Below are 17017 nucleotides of genomic sequence, written 5' to 3' on the forward strand. Positions count from 1 at the left end.
TTTACGCTCTACTCGAGCCTCCTCCCATTTTTTCTCAGCTAAATCTACCAATGTAATCATCTATTCCCTTCTTTCTCATACAGCTATCCATTTCCCCCTGAAATGCACCTATTTTATTTACTTCCTGATGCAAACTCTATGCAATTCACCCCTGTCCCGAGAGGACAGGTCTTTGGCCCAGTGGGCTAGTGTGAGGGAGGGAAGCAGCAGAGGCAGCTGATCAGATTGTCTCAGTCTTAGTGACAAAGAAGCTCCATGAGCTCCTCACACTTGTTGTTGGAGGTGAGGATGGAGGTGACAGGGGAGAGGCAGAGTCCGTGAAAAGGAAATAACTTGTGTTAAAGGTACTAAAAAGACTCAATACACTGTATTTAACACAGAGCACTACAAAAATACAAATGGCCCCCTATAACTGGGCTGGAGTTTATGAAGTTCAACAGAAACCGACCCCAATGAACATAGTTCAGTCCTGGATGTGATTATCAGCAAATCCCAATCACTGTCGTTACTTGTGAACGCGTTGGTGCCTCAGCAGGTTGGATGATCGAGTGAATCCCTTCCCACACTCCGTACAGGTGAACGGTCTCTCCCCAGTGTGAATTCTCTGGTGTACTTAAGGTCAGATGACCATCTGAACCCAGTCTCACAGTGAGAGCACCTGAACGGTCTCTCGTCAGTGTGAACATGTTGATGGGACATCAGGTTCCCGGAACTTTTAAAACACTTCCCGCAGTCTTGGCATTTAAAAGTTTTCTCCCCATTGTGAACTCGCTGGTGTTTCAGCAGGATGGATGGATCAATGCATCCCTTACCACACTCGGAGCAGGTGAATGGCCTCTCCCCAGGGTGAATTTGCTGGTGTCTCAGCAGGCTGGATAACTGAGTGAATCTCTTCCCACACTCTGAGCAGGTGAAGGGTCTTTCCCCAGTGTGAGTGTGTTGGTGTCTCAGCAGGTTAGAAACACTAATGAATCCCTTCCCACACTCAGAGCAGTTGAATGGCCTCTCCCCAGTGTGAATTCGCTGATGTGTCAGGAGGTGGTGTAACTGACTGAATCCCTTCCCACACTCGGAACAGGTGAACAGTCTCTCCCCAGTGTGACTGCGTCTATGAATTTATGCCCTGAAAATGTTCTAGGAATCACAGGCGGCTTCCAATGTGATTGGACAGGCCACAGGATAAGTGTTCGACATTTCCTTCTAGCATTCTGTGGGAATCAGCCGAGATCATTCTCCTGCATTGGAAACTACAGTCAAAGGGGCTGCACTTGTACGTGTTTGTTCAATGGTCGTAATTAACATGAATGGGTGACTCAACCTCACTTCTTTGTTCAAAGTTAGACAAGCACATTCTAGGCTCCCTAATTGTGCCTTTGGGGGGGTTAAATATCACTTATAATAATGCCCACTTCAATAGTCGAACAGAGTTTGGGTGCTTCTCGCCGCTGCTCCTCACAGAAGATGCACTTTCCATCATCCGCTCGATGCCATATACTACACCGCCCTCGCCGCTGTCGCAGTCCCATGTAAAACGTGTCTCAGTTTTCTCTGCTTCTCAGTCTATGTTCCTCGTTCACAGGGGTTTGGCATCGCTGGCGAGGCCACCCATGTATTGGCCATCCCTAATGAAGGTGATGGTGGACCGTCTCCTTGAACCGCCGCTGTCCATGTGGATTGCGAGAAGCTGGGGAGATTTCCAACCGGAGCGGCCTCACTCACACCGAACTGTTTCTGGTCAATTCTGCAAAGCCAGCGATTATAGATTTTTCATTATCTATTATTCGCGTTACTCGATCACGGGATTGGAGAGGAGCCGACTGGGCCGGCATATAACGCCCCTCCCTAATCGCCCTTGTGGACTGAGTGTCTTGCTGGGCCATTTCAGGGGGCAGTTAAAAGAGTCAACCACATTAGCGGTGGGTCTGGAGTCACATGTTGGGCAGACCGGTTAAGGATGGCAGATTTCCTTCCCTAAAGGGACATTAGTGAACCAGATTGGTTTTTACAACTATGTACGATAGTTTCATGGTCACCATGACTGAGGCGAGCTTCATATTCCTGGCTTTTTAATTGAATTTAAATTGGAGCGAGGCTGTTTAAGGTCAATTGCCAGGGAGCACTTCCCTTTTCTTCAATCTTCCTCGGGATGTGGGCGTCGATGGCAGTGCCAGCATTTACTCCCCATCCTTAACTACCCTGGAACTGAATGTCTTGCTCGGCCATTTCCGGGGGCAGTTAAGAGTCAACCACATTGCTGTGGGTCTGGAGTCACATGTAAGCCAGACCGGGTAAGGACGGCAGATTTCCTTCCCTAAAGCGACATTAGTGAACCTGATGGTTTTTTTCAAGTTCTGGTTAGCTATAATTGTCCTGGTCTCCATTTTGGAGACTAGCTTTATAATTCCAGGCTGTATTAATCAATTCCAACGTTACCATGAGGACACTATCTCCCCTCAACATGCTAAACATTAGCCACATTAAATCAGCGATATTCGACCTTCAATGTCGCTCAGCCCTGTTGACATTGACTCTCAGTCAGGGTCACTCCAACTCTTACAGTAGGGTCTCGCCGATCCCCAACATCGAACCCGACGGCCCCTCACCAGGGAACATGATCGTTCCTGAATTCAGAGAGAGGCACGAGTGTTAGGCCAAGTTAGTACAGCAGAGAATCAGTTCATTTTTAAACCTTCGACAGACCCTCCTCTTCCCACCTGGAGTCAGTCCTTTATGTCCCACCTGCAGGCCATTCAGCCCACTGTCAATGCCAGCTCCCACAGAGCAGCCCCATTCATTCCCATGCAGCTACTATTGCCCAGAGAGCTGCCTTGCCTCAAGGGCCCAGTTTCATTCAGAAATCAATCATTTCCACTTGGATCATCCTGGTGATCAGCGAGTTCCAGGTCATTACCACTTGCTGTGTCAAAACGTTCATGTCCCCACCTCACCACTCCGCTGCCATTCCTCACCCAAGAGGCAATGGGTACTGTAAAAGGTATGGGCCCTGACAATATTCCAGCTATAGTAATGAAGTCTTGTGCTCCAGAGCTTGCCGCACCCCTAGCCAAGCTCTTTCAGTAGATCTAGTACACTGGCATCTACCCGGCTGTGTGGAAATTTTGCCCAGTGCGCAAAAAGCAGGACAAATCGAACCCAGCCAATTGCCACCCCATCAGCCTGCTCTCGATCATCAGTGAGGGGTCATCAGTGCTATCAAGCAGCACTTTAGTAATAATCTGCTCACTGTCGCCCAGTTTGGGTTCTGCCAGGGACACTCAGCTCCTGACCTCATTACAATCTTAGTTCAAACATGGACAGAAGAGCTGAACTCTCGAGATGAAGTGCGTGTGACTGCCCTTGATATCAAGGAGCCCTAGCAAAACTGGAGTCAATGGGAATCAGGGGGAAAACTCTCCACTGGATGGAGTCATACCTAGCACAAAGGGAGATGGCTTTAGTTGTTGGTGGTCAGTCAACTCAGCTCCAGGACTTCACTGCAGGAGTTCGTCAGGGCAGAGTCCTTGGCCTAACCATCTTCAGCTACTTCATCAATTACCTTCCTTCCATCATAAGGTCAGAAGTGGGAATGTTCAATGATGATTGCACAATGTTCAGCACCATTCGTGACTCCTCAGACACTGAAGCAGTCCATGTCCAAATGCAGCAAGACCTGGATAATATCCAGGCTTGGGCTGACAAGTGGATAGTCACAATCACACCACACAAGTGTCAGGCAATGACCCTGTCCAACAAGAGAGGACCTAACCATCCCTTGACATTCAATGGGATTACTGTCACTGAATGCCCGACTATCAACATCCTGGCGGTTACCCTTGACCATAAACTGAACTGGACTATCGACATAAATACCATTTCTACAAGAGCAGGTCAGAGGCTGTGAATCCTGTGGCGAGTAACCCACCTCCTGACTGCCTAAAGTCTGCCCACAATCTACAAGGCACAAGTCAGGAGTGTGATGGAATACTCCCCACTTACCTGCGTGAGTGCAGCTCCCACTGCACTCAATAATCTTGACACGACCGAGGACAAAGCAGCCGGTTGATCGACACCACATCCACAAACACTCACTCCCTACACCACCGACGCACAGTAGCAGCAGTGTGGACCATTTACAAGATGCACTGCAGGAATTCACCAAGGATCCTTCGGCAGCACCTTTCAAACCCACGGCCACTGCCATCTAGTAGGACAAGGGCAGCAGACACAAGGGAACACCACCTCCTGGAAGTTCCCCTCCAAGTCACTCATCATCCTGAGTTAGAAATATATAGCCGTTCCTTCACTGTCGTTGGGTCAAAACCCCGGAACTACCCAACAGCATTGTGGGTGTATCTACACCACATGGATTGGTTTCATTTGTCCTTTAGTGAAAAAAACCTGCCATCCTCACCTGGCCTACATATGACTCCAGACCCACAGCAAGTGTGGTTGACACTTAACTGTCCCCTGACATGACGCTCACAATTAGGGGTGGACAGCAAATCCTGACCTTGGTTCAAGGCAGTAGGTCATCACCACCTTCAAGGGCAATTAGGGATGGGTAATAAATGTTGGCCCAGCCAGTGAAGCCCACATCCTGCAAACAAATAAAAATTTACCCTGTCTCATGGTTCTGAATTCAACCACCTCTGAAATCCACCTGGGGGAGATGGAGGATTAATGGTAACCTGACGGGACTAGAAATCCAGAGAGCCAACCGAATGCCCATTGGTTCAAATCCCACTACAGCAGTTCGTGGAATTTAAGTTCACCAAGTCTAGAAAATGAAGCTCGTCTCAGTAATGGCGACAATGAAACTCATCGATTGTTGTGAAAACCCATCTGGTTCACTACTGTCCTCTCGGGAAGGAAACCTGTTGTCCTTACCCAGACTGGCCTACATGTGACGCCAGACCCACCGCAAATGTGGCTGACTCTTAAATGCCCCTAAAATTTTTCCCCAGCAGGCCACTCAGTTCAATGGCAATTAGGAATGGACAGAAAATGCTGGCCTTGCCAGTGATGCCCACAAACCATAAAGAGAAAAACAAAATAAAATGGGACACCTGCTAGAGTTCAGTGCTCAGTACTGCACAGCCCTATTGGGCCTAGGGTGGAGCTTCAATGCGGACATCATCCTCGGTAGAATACCTAATACTAAAATGATCATTTAAGGGCCTGACAGACTATTTCACACTAACATTGCGCTGAGTAAAACATTTCAGGATCTAAAGACAAGACACATGATGGGTACATTTCAATGAAAATCTTTAATATTTAGAAAAGATTAAAACATTTCAAAAATTCCAAGATCTCATGACTCGCAAATGGCTACAGTGCCCCAGGATGAGCCCAACAGTAATGGGAAATGTGGGAACAGGTTCAGTCAGTGAGAGGGAGAGAGCACGTGAGCAATATCAGAAATGATGGACATGGTCATTCAGATCAGACCTTCGCCATTCAAGTCATTTCAACTGGTCAACTTGACCAAAAATAGAACAAAGGGAGAAATGGAGGGCAGCGATTTAAGAAACTTTAAAAAATATGAACTGACCTGGTGAGAAATATGAGCCATGAATGCATTAAGGAGAGAGAGTGTATGGTACTTGGCAAACGCTCGGCTGTTAGCAATATTTGACTGAGGACAGTTTATGTTGCCGGGCGGATGCCGATGGGGCAGAAGTCGGTCCATTCTGCATTTCACCAGCAGTCGCCCAAAGACAAGGTTAAGCACAAGTGAGCGGTGGCGAATTCGAAGGCAATAAGATGGCAGAGAAATTCGTCCAGGATAAATCGAGGCTCACTGGTCTTCAGATCTTCCTCTTTGCCAGGAATCTGCCCGTCTCACTGAAAGAGGGAACACGGGTGAGAAAGAGTTCATTCTCAAGGGGGTTGAGATCTGTCAGGCTAACCTCCCATCCCCCTCAGTCTGTCCTGGACACCTGAGCCCCTCACCACCCCCCCGTAATAGTCAATCAACAGAAGCTGCGATCCTGATATTCATGTAGTGAGCAGGCGGTGACCAGGCTCTCAGTTTGCTGGTTAATCACACTGCAGCCCCATATCAGTGACACGTACACAGAACAGCACTAACTTGCTAACAGGGATGCAACTTCAGTGACATTGACAACAGGCTTAAACCTGGGACAGTTGTCGATTTATTGGTACTTTGGCATGTTTAATTCATTTCATAGGATGTAGGCATCACTGGCTGGGCCAGCATTTATTGCCCATCCTTAGTTGTCCCTGAGAAGGTGGTGGTGAGCTTCCTTCTTGAGCCGCTGCAGTCCATGTGCTGTAGGTACACCCACAGTGCTGTTAGGGAGGGAGTTCAGGATTTTGACCCAGCGAAAGTGAAGGAACGGCGATATATTTCCAAGTCAGGATGGTGACTTACTTGGAGGGGAACTTCCAGGTGGTGGTGTTCCCATGTGTCTGCGCCCCTTGTCCTTCTAGATGGTAGTGGTCATGAGTTTGGAAGGTGTTGCCGAAGGAGCCTTGGTGAATTCCTGCAGTGCATCTTGTAGATGGTACACACTGCTGCTACTGTGCGTCGGTGGTGGAGGGAGTGAATGTTTGTGGATGGGGTGCCAGTCAAGTGGGATGCTTTGGTGTCAAGCTTCTTGAGTTTGTGTTTAGGAGCTGCACAAATCCAGGCAAGAGGAGAGTATTCCATCACAATCCTGACTTGTGCCTTTAGATGGTGGACAGGCTTTGGGGAGTCAGGAGGTGAGTTACTCATCGCACAATTCCCAGCCTCTCTGACCTGCTCTTGTGGCCACAGTATTTATATTGCTAGCCCAGTTTAGTTTCTGGTCAATGGTAACCTCCAGGATGCTGACAATGCATTTATGACACATAATGCAAGTATTCAAGCTGATGAATTTTAGATAAATGGTCTTATTCAGTGGCAAAGTACCGCATGAATGAATTAAAAGGGTCAAATCCTCGTCTCAAACCCGTTTCATTGTTTTGTGATTAAAGTGATACAACCCCACCCTCTGCTGGCACCTCACCGCCACTACAGGCGGTGCTGTTTGCCAGCCTCAGAGAAGTTCAGTTACTTCATGGTTGCATTTGAAAACATATTGATGAATTGTGAATATGGAACAATACTTTGTGGGATTGAAGTTTGCAGCAGAGTTCGCTCTTTTACCACCTGATCCTGTACATGAACTCTCTCATCATTCCCCATTGGAGGTATTGGCTGGAGCTGGTTGTTGGGAGTTATTTCAGACTGCAATGTGCACATTTGGAACAGTTATCAGACTTTAATCTCATTCAGAATGGGTGTAGTTAAACTTAGCTGTGCTCTGTAATTCCTCTGCAATACATTGTGAATGTTCAACCCGACACATTGGATCTTGCTAAAGCTTTTTTACCACCTATGTCTCCAAGATAATGTTCTCCATTTCTCACGTTCTTGGTCCTAGGGGGGAAATTGTACATATCAAACAGAAACAATATATGGGAGAGAATTTATTTTCACATCTTTACAGCCTGGTCAGAGAATCTAAAACACTGGGAACGGTCTCAGGATAAGGGGCCGAACATTTTGGTCTGAGATGAGGAGAAATTACTTCACTCAAAGGGCTGTGAATCTTTGGAACTCTTTACCGCGGAGACCTCTGGATTCTCCATCCACTTAAGTTCGGGATAGGCAGAGTTACAGTGTCTCGGGGATTTAAGGGATATGGGCAAAGGGTGGAAACATGGAGTTGAAGCACAAGTTCTGAATGACAGAGCAGCTCGACGGCCATTCCGCCGACTTCTGCTCCTATTCTTGTGTTCCTGTAAGAATCAATGTTAACGGCTTCCCTGCTTTCGAGAGTCTGCTCCATAGATCGAACACCCAGTGGAATATTAACCTGAACTTTCCAGGTCCATTAGAGGCAGGTTGGAAGGCGGCAAGGCTGGCACTATGCCGGGGAAGGCGTCAGGAAACGTGGAGAGAGGGAATCAGTGTCCGTCCCAGGGCCTCATTTGCTTTGCTCATTGTTGAAAGAAAATCAACTCTTGTCAGTCAGAAACCACAGTTTTTTTTCTTTTTCCATACAGGTTATTTTTTTCCATATGTGATATTTCCTTCCTTCATTCCTTACCTCCATATGACAAATTTTGAATTCCTCTCCGAGGAATGCTATCCATTGCCTTTCTGCTTATTTTTCAAGTATTTAAATCCGCCCATAGCTTCCCCTGATCAGATGTGCACCTATGATCTTTATTAGCCTTTCCCTCCCACTGCAGCTGTAAGCATTGATCTTCTGGCTTCATTTATTATCATCTTAAACTAATGAGGAATGAAGCAGAACAATGTGGGATCTCACAGTTAATATTCTTCCTGTCCGAATACAATCCATGTATCATTACAATCTGGAATCTATCAATCAACTAATTCCGATTCCCTTGCATTTCCCCCTCTTATTGTGGCTATATCTCTTCCAGGATCCCATCCTTTCCAGAGGAACTGTTTAGAAAGCCTGCAGAAATCCAAATGCATTACATCCACTGTCTATCTTGCCCCTATGAAGCTCGGTTTGCTCACGTTCAATGTGACCAGTCAGCTAGATAAGCAGGTCCTTTCCTTCATGGACACTTACTGGCTACAATGAAAGGTTCTCCTTCTCTCCACATGCCCCACAAACCTTCCGTTCGTATGGGTTTACGATGGGTAACTCATGGTCTGTAGTTTCCTGACTCACTTTTGCGAACAATTTACCAAAGTGCAATAAACGCTGCATTTATTTTATCTGCTCGCCAGGCGCCTTTGCGGAATTCAATTATTTTTCATAGCTTTATGACTGAGAACCTGCTGGTTTCTAGCTTATTTCCATAAAAATTGTCGGATGCATCGTATCTGGGCCGTGGATTGATTCAGCTGAATTTCCACAGCTCTTCATCAAACATGCTGGTGCTAATGTAATAAATGTAGAAATTTACCACTGAAAGTCCTATGGTCTCATTTGCGGATCAAATGTATATGTTAACTGTTCCCTCTTTCATAGAAGATGAAACAAAAGTACATATTTACCGCAATTACAGACCGCCTAGCATCAGTTGTGATGCCCTCACTTGATCTCATTTTCACACACCATATATGTGATTATTTTGTATCCACAACACAAATATATTAGCGTTCTCTTCTCTTGCCATTCCTTATTTGAAAGGAGATTTGTTAAAGATATCCTGAATCATGACGGTCCGGACAGAGTAGGCAAGGAGAAAGTGTTCCTGATGGTGGAAGGTTCGAGAACAAGAGGGCACAGATTTAAGATAATCAGGAAAAGAAGCAACTGCGACATTTAAAAATAAACTTTTTTTAGCGCAGTGAGTGGTTAGGATTTGGAGTGGACAGGCTGAGTGTGGGGTGGAGGCAGATTCAATTGATGCTTTCAAAAATAAATTGCATCATTTTCAGAAAAGGGAAAAAATGCTGGACTAGGGGGAAAAGAGTGGAACTATGTCAATTTCTCCTTTAGAGGGGTAGCACGGGCCAGAAAAATGGCCTCCTGCTTTTCTGTAAGAATTCTTCGATTCTATGATTGATATCAGAAACAGTAAATTAAATCAGCATTTCCACAGCATCTGCAATAGCAAGGTTTGTCCAGCAGATGGAACCGAAACCGTGATTGCTCAAATTGCGTGAAGCAGGCATTTCTCAATGGTTTCTGCATTGGCCCTGTCTCCACTCATATCAAACTACCCCGTGCCTGTTTAAATAACACTAGGTCGTTTCATTGATTATATTAGAGGAGGTCATGTCTCACTTATTTCTGTTTTCCGCCCAATCTCTGCTGATAGCATACTCAACCAAGGCCCTCTTTCTGTTCTGTGAAACACTGTCAGGTATTACTGCACGGAACCATGTCTCAGCTTATATGACAAAACTTCATGTCCCAATTGTCAATGCCTTGTACAATGTCTTCCTTTGTACAAAACTTGAACATGTGCCTGTTTGCATTACACGAGGCTTTCCCTCAGTTATTACTTGAGTTGACCCTGCCATGTTTATATTAAGCTAGAGGAGGTCACAGTTAATGCTGCACAAGTCCATGTTCTGTTTATATAACACGATGTCCTGTCTCTGTTGTTAGTACTGACAGGCTGGTTAATAAAGCGTATGGTATCTGAAGCTTTATAAATTGGGGCACAGAGTTCAAAAGCAAAGAGTTTTTCGAACACTGTTAAAGTCTCAACATGAGCATTTCTGTCCAGTTCTGGGCACCACACTTTAGGAAAAGTGTGAACGTATCAGTGAGAGAGTAGGAAAGATTCACGAGAATGGTTCCAGGGATGGGGACCTTCAGTTAAACTGGTAGCTTAGAGGAATTGGGACTGTTTTCCATAGAGAAGAAAAGGTTGAGGTAGAACTTATAGATGTATTCAAAATCTTGATGTGTCTGGACAGAGTAGAAAGTAGAAAACGGTCCAATTGGTGGAAGGATGGAGAACCAAGGGGCACCGATTTAAGGTAATTGGGAAAATAAGCATTAGCGACACGAGGAAACGCTTTTGCTCATGTAGAGAGTGGATAGGACCTTGAATGGACTGCGTGAGGATGTGGTGGAGGCCGTGACAAACGAGTCATTCAAAATGGGTTTGGATAATTATATGAAAAGGAGGGAAACATCTGGCCTACGAGGAGCAGACAGGGGGTGGCAGGAGATAAACTATTCCTTCACAGTACAATAACAGTAAGAACGAACGGAATGGCCTTTAAGTAGTGATAAAACTACGAATATTATAGGGTTTTATGTTGATATAAAATAATATTTATGTTATCTTTACAGCTCAGTTTGAGTTTCTGCTACTGAGGCTATGTAGATTTTAGGCTGGGAGCAGGAACTGGTGTTATTGCCTTAATTACTTTAAGGTACCGAGAAGCCTAGATTCAATGAATTATATTTGTTTTATTTCAATTGTGCAATTGAGGGATTCTTTTTCAGTTTCAAACGGATAAACAAAAAAGGTGAATTCAGCAGCTTTAACTTAACACGACACCTAATCTTAAAACTAAACGATCTATGACTTGGTTCAATTGATGAACCATATCCGTAGAGCAGAAGATCTGTATTGGAGGGCAGCCTTTGTCTTGATATAACTGTAGGAAGTGTTATTAACATTTTCTAATAATGTATCGTATCACTGTTATGGTGCTAAAACAAGTGTTGACGTGGCTATATACGATAAGTTGTATTATTGATAAGAATATGTAACATTGTTTGCAATAGCTCTGTATCTACAAGGGTGTATTGTTTGCTCAGAATTGAATATACATCCGGGGGCCCAGGGAATAAGAGATGCAGATTTGCCTTCAGTGTTCATGGCTTTAGATACAGAGATGAAGTGACACCAAATGAACCTCACCCCAAGCCAATGAAAGAGGTTAATTTTGATTCTTTCCAAATAATAGCACATCCACAAATAAGGAAGTACTATTTGATAGCCATTGCAGACATGGCTGCAGGAGGACATGGATTGGGACTTGAATATCAAAGGGCATTTTGGAAGGACATGAAGAAAGGAAATGGTAGAGGGGTGGATCTGTTAGTTAATGATGATTTAGCAGAATAGAGAGGGATGACACAAGCTCTTGAAAGCAGGATGTGGAAACGGTTTGGATAGAGATGAAAAATGGTAAAGTAGAGAAATCGCTGGTAGGAGTCGTGTGCAGGCCTCCTAATAGTAACCACATGGCAGCACAGAGGAAGAAATAATGGGAACCTGTCGGAAAGGCACGACAATAATCATGGGAGATTTTAAACTGCGTATGGACGGGAAAAGTCAGATGGGCAAAGGTAGCCCAGATGAGGAGCTGATAGAATGCTTCCTGGATTGTTTCTTAGTTTTCGAGAGAGCAGGCTATACCAGACCTGGTATTGTGCAACGTGCTGGGATTAGTTAATGACCTCATGGTGAAGACCCGCCTCGGTAGCAGTGACCATCGTATGATTGAATTTTACATTCTGTTTGATGGAGAGAGGAGTCGGTCCGAGACTGTGTTTTTAAGGTTAAATGAGGGCAATTATGAGGGCATGAAAGCAGAACTGACTAAAGTGAATTGGCAAATTAAGTTGAGATAGGTTCATTGAGAAGTAATGGTAAACATTTTAGAGGATATATCAAGATACACAGGATAGATATATTCCAGCGAGTAAAAAAATAAGGTCCAGGGGACAACACACCATCCGTGGTTAACTAGAAAGGTGAACGAGAGTACCAAACTTAAAGAAAACAAATATATGATTGTGCATTGATAGGTGGAATGCCAGTAGATTGAGCAGAAGAGAAGGAACAGCTTCAGATGACTAAAAGTTTAATAAGGAGCAGAATAAAATAGAATACGACAGAAAGTTAGCCACAAATATAAAAACAGATAGTAAGAGCTTCCATGAATATTTTTTTTGTAAAGAAACGAGTTATTAAAGTGAGCGTTTGCACCAGAGAAAGTGAGTCTGAAGAATTGATAATGGAAACCACGGAAATGGCAGATGAATCGAACAGGTACTTTGCATCAGTCGTTACTATATAGGATACAATTAATATTCCAGAGGGAGCTGTAAGTCAGGAAATGGAAGGTAGGGAGGAACTCAGGAAAATTACAATCACCAGAGAAGTGGTACTGAGTAAATAGTTGGAGCTGTGGGCTGACAACTGCCCGGGTCCTGATGGACTTCAACCTGGGGTCTGAAAAGAGGTGGCTAGTGAGATAGCTGATGCAATGGTTTAATGTTTTTCCAAGCTCACTAGATTCAGCGGAGGTCCCTTTAGTTTGGGATAGAAAAGGGAAGGAGACAGAAAGTGGGAAACTGCAGGCCGGTTAGCTTGACATCTGTTATGGGGAAAAAGTTAGAAGCTACTATGAAGAAAAGCTGTATCAGTTAACTTTGATAAGTTCAAGGTAATCAGGGAGAGCCAGCATGATTTTGAGCAAGTAACATGGCCTGTGGATAAATGGGAACCGATGGATATACTGCAGTAAGGTTGGCAGAAGGCATTGGATAAAGTGCCACATCAAAGATTATTACGAAAGACAAAAGCCCATGGTATATAGGGTAACATATTAGTATGGATAGAAGGTTGGCTGGCTAATAGGAATAAATGGAATTTTCAGGTTGGCAAGGTGTAACGAGTAGTGTGCCAAAGGACTCAGTGCTAGGACCTCAACTGTTTACAATTTATATAAATAATTTGCATGAAGGGAAGGAAGGGATGGTTTCCAAATTTGCTGATGACACAAAAATAGGTAGGGAAGTAAATTGTGAAGAGGACATAAGGAGGCTACAAAAAGACATAGATAGGTAAAGTGAGTGGGCAAAGGTCTGGCTAACGGAGTATAATATTAGAAATTTGAAATTGTCCATTTTGGCAGGAAGAATAAAAGAGAAGCATATTATCTAAATGGTGAGAGATTGCAGAGCTCTGAGATTGAGTGAGCTGGATGTCTTACTGTGTGAATCACAAAAGGCTAGTATGCAGGTACAGCCAGTAATTAGTAAATAGAAAGTTATCATTTATTGAAAGGGAAATTGAATTAAAAAGTAGGGATGCTATGCTTTTGTTACACAAAGCACTAGTGAGACCACATCTGGAGTACTGTGTGCAGTTTTGGTCACCTTATTTGTGGAAGGATGGAAATGCTTTAGTATCAGTTCAGAGAAGGTTTGCCAGACTCATACCTGGAATGGGCGGATTGTTTTATGAGGAAAGATTAGACAGGCTAGGCTGGAGTTTAGAAGAGTAACAGGAGACTTGATTGAAATATGTAAGATCCTGGGGGTCCTTGACAGGGTGGATGTTCAGAGGATGTTTCCTCTTATGGGAGAACCTGGAACTAATGGTCACTGTTTAAAAATAAGGGGATACTCATTTTATCCGTAGATGAGATGATTTTCATTTATCTCTGTGGGTCTTGAGTATTTGGAACTCTCTTCCTGAAAATATTGCTTAATAAATTTTACTTGATTCATAAATACCATTTATTGGGAACTTGTTCGGTCAGGCACAATTGAATACTCCATTATTATAAATCAAGAATTGGGAACGTAGATATTTTAACTAAAATGGTTTTATATCTCAAAATCTCCTAAGCTTTACAGGCCTCCTTCTGTGCTGCAAGCATTCCATGATTGAATGATTTATATTTTTATCAATAACATCACAAGCATTAACTGAAATTAGCATTTACACGGCATTGACAATAGCAACGTGTGTCCAGCAGATGGCAGTGAAGCCGAGGTACTTTACATTAAACAGGCATTGTCTCAATTGTTACCGAAATGGGCGCTATCTCTGTTCACATTAAACTAGACTCCGTCTCTGATCATATCACAGGGCCATATTTCTGATCTTTTTACAGCAGGTCATGTCTATTTGTTTCCTTACTCAGCCCAATCTCTGTTGTTGATATACTGGATCCGGGCCCTCTTTATACTGTATCAACCCTTCTCTCAGTTATGACTGCACTGAATCATCTCTCGGCTAACATGACACTAGGTCATGTCTCAATTGTTCATGAACTAGGCCCTGTCGCTTTTAATACTAAATCAGAACATGCTCACGTTTGCATCACACGAGGCTGTGTCTCAGTTTTGACTCTGCCACGTTTATACTAAACTTGACAATTTCACAGTTAATGCTCTGCATATCAATTTCTCTGTTTATATCACACAATGTCCTTTCTCTGTTACTATTGTACTACACCATGTCTATCTCATTGCTGCACTTGTCCATGTTTCTATTGATATTAATCTAGGTACTTGGTTAGGAGTGATCGCACTAGGCCGTATTTTAATTTATATTGCACAAGGTTCTTTATCAAGTAAAACTGCACTAGACCCTGTGTCAGCTTCCTTACACTAGATCTTGTCTCCTTTATTACTTCGTCAGTCCATGTCTCTGTTCAAATTACACACGCTAATGTCTCATCTATTACTGCACCCTGCACTGCCTCACTTTATAATCCACCAGATCACATTTCTGTTTACGTTACACTAGATCATCTCTCTGTTCATGTAAAACTAGATCATGTCTCTGCTTACATTCAGCTGGATGTTTCCTTGCATGTGTTTATATTGAAATAGATCCTGTCTTTGTATATACAGTGCAGACCATGCCTGTGATTATATTACACAAGGCCACGTATATTACTAATACGCTGGACCTTGTCTCAGTAATTATTGAACTTGACCCAGTTTCCTTTTATATTATTGAAGATGCTGTATCAATATTTGGTGCACTCCGCCCTGCCTCAGTATTACTGCACCTGACCCTGTCTCGGTTTATATCTAAATGGATCCTATCATACTTTTCCACCAGTTCCTGCCTCAATTATATCAGAACGTGGCCCCATCTCAGTTTTTCTGGAACTAAACCATGTCTCTTTTTGTATTACATATGGCAAAGTCCCAGTTCTTACTGCGCTGGACTAAGGGTCTCTATATACAGCACTAAGCTTTGTTTTAGTTGTTGCTGCACTATTCCATGTCTCTGCTTATATTACATTAGCCCTATCTGTTTATACTCTACCAGGCCATGTCTCATATTACAGAAGATGCAGTCGCAGTTATTATTGCACTAGACCCTGCCTTTTTAATGCTAAACTAGACCCCTTTTATGTTTATATTTCACGAGTCCAGATCTCTATTACCTGTTCAGAAGATAATTTCTTAGCTTAAATTAAGCTAGGTCCAGTCTCAGTTAATACTGCGCTAGGCTGTGTCTATGTGAAATAGAGAGATAATATAAATAAAGATAATGAGCTGGAAAATGGTCCCTGGCCTTGGCCAAAATTGGGCGGCATGATATCGGCGGCCAATTCAACGCAGTGCCTGATATTCAGTTTCATTATAGTCGGCAGTATCATGTATCAGATACCACCTGTTCTGTATGTTTTCACGAAGAGAATCATTCTTCATACTTGTAATTTCTCAAAGATAAATAATTCATCGTCACCATTTTTTTGATATTTCATGCTATCCAATTCAAATTGTGGCTGCCGATCTTTTAATGCAGAAAAAAAATTTTGGTCGCATTCTCTATTCGGTGCCATTGTGTAGAAAGTCATGGCATCCTGGCCATTTCATTACTAAGATGAAGGTGCCAATCACCAATCTCTCGCTCGGCCCTATATCTGATGCAGCGCATAACTCACTGTCCGCCTGTTTGTCTGTCCGTCTCTCTCTCTCTCTCTCACACACACAAACACACCCACACACACACACCTCACCGTCTTTCTGCAATTCCAGTGAATGTGTTAACACCCCAAAAAAACAATTCATGTCTTTCAACTGAAGATCATTTAATATTGTAACTATTTATTAATAACCATTCTGCTGTGTGCTCTTGTTTATAAAGTGATTTCAGACTGTCTATGTCATTTCCCAGCTAGAGTTATCTGTCTCAGGTGATCAGGGCGAATGTGGATTACATCACCTCGAGAATAAGGGCAGCTTATTGGAAAATGATCACATCAGCATCTCACAGAAGCTCCTGTCTATACCATGAGTCTGTGATCATTTGTGGAAGCAATGTGGACAAATTGAAACTGTACTTGTTGTGAGGTTAATGCAAATGTAATTCTATGATTTATTACTCCTAGGGATGGAAAGGGTTGAAACATTGCTTGATCTCCATGGAATTTTCACTCTTTTGTTTCTGCAACCTTTGAGTGTTACTTCCACTCTTTCCACTACAACTGCACTAATCCTTTTTGCACTGCATATTCTGCTCTTATGCTGTATGCTCCATGTAAAGAGTCAGGCCCTTTGTAGCATAAAGAGATGCAGGGTCGATGTATTATCAACAGACAAATGGGCTAGTGCAGCAATAACAAAGATAGGACCTGTTGTAATGGAAACAGAGATAATCTAGTACGGTAATAACAGAGACAGGACCGGATGTTAAGATAGACGAAACAAGTCTTTGTTTAATGATAATGGATACAATACTTTGCACAATGATATCCGAAATAGGTACCAGTGTCTCACTAAGTGATTACTGTCAAATTCATCATTGT

At 43.4% G+C, this 17017-nt stretch overlaps 1 protein-coding gene and 1 pseudogene across 1 annotated transcript in view; one reads left to right on the top strand and one right to left on the bottom strand.

The window, feature by feature from the left end:
• Positions 1-17017, top strand: part of LOC144698308 (uncharacterized) — a 319027-nt gene that overhangs the window by 86014 nt on the left and 215996 nt on the right. The window lies entirely within an intron of this gene.
• On the bottom strand, positions 506-1829 carry LOC144697677 (uncharacterized; annotated as a pseudogene).

This window comes from Cetorhinus maximus, chromosome 23, assembly GCF_964194155.1.
Source record: "Cetorhinus maximus chromosome 23, sCetMax3.hap1.1, whole genome shotgun sequence".
NCBI classification, from domain to species: domain Eukaryota; kingdom Metazoa; phylum Chordata; class Chondrichthyes; order Lamniformes; family Cetorhinidae; genus Cetorhinus; species Cetorhinus maximus.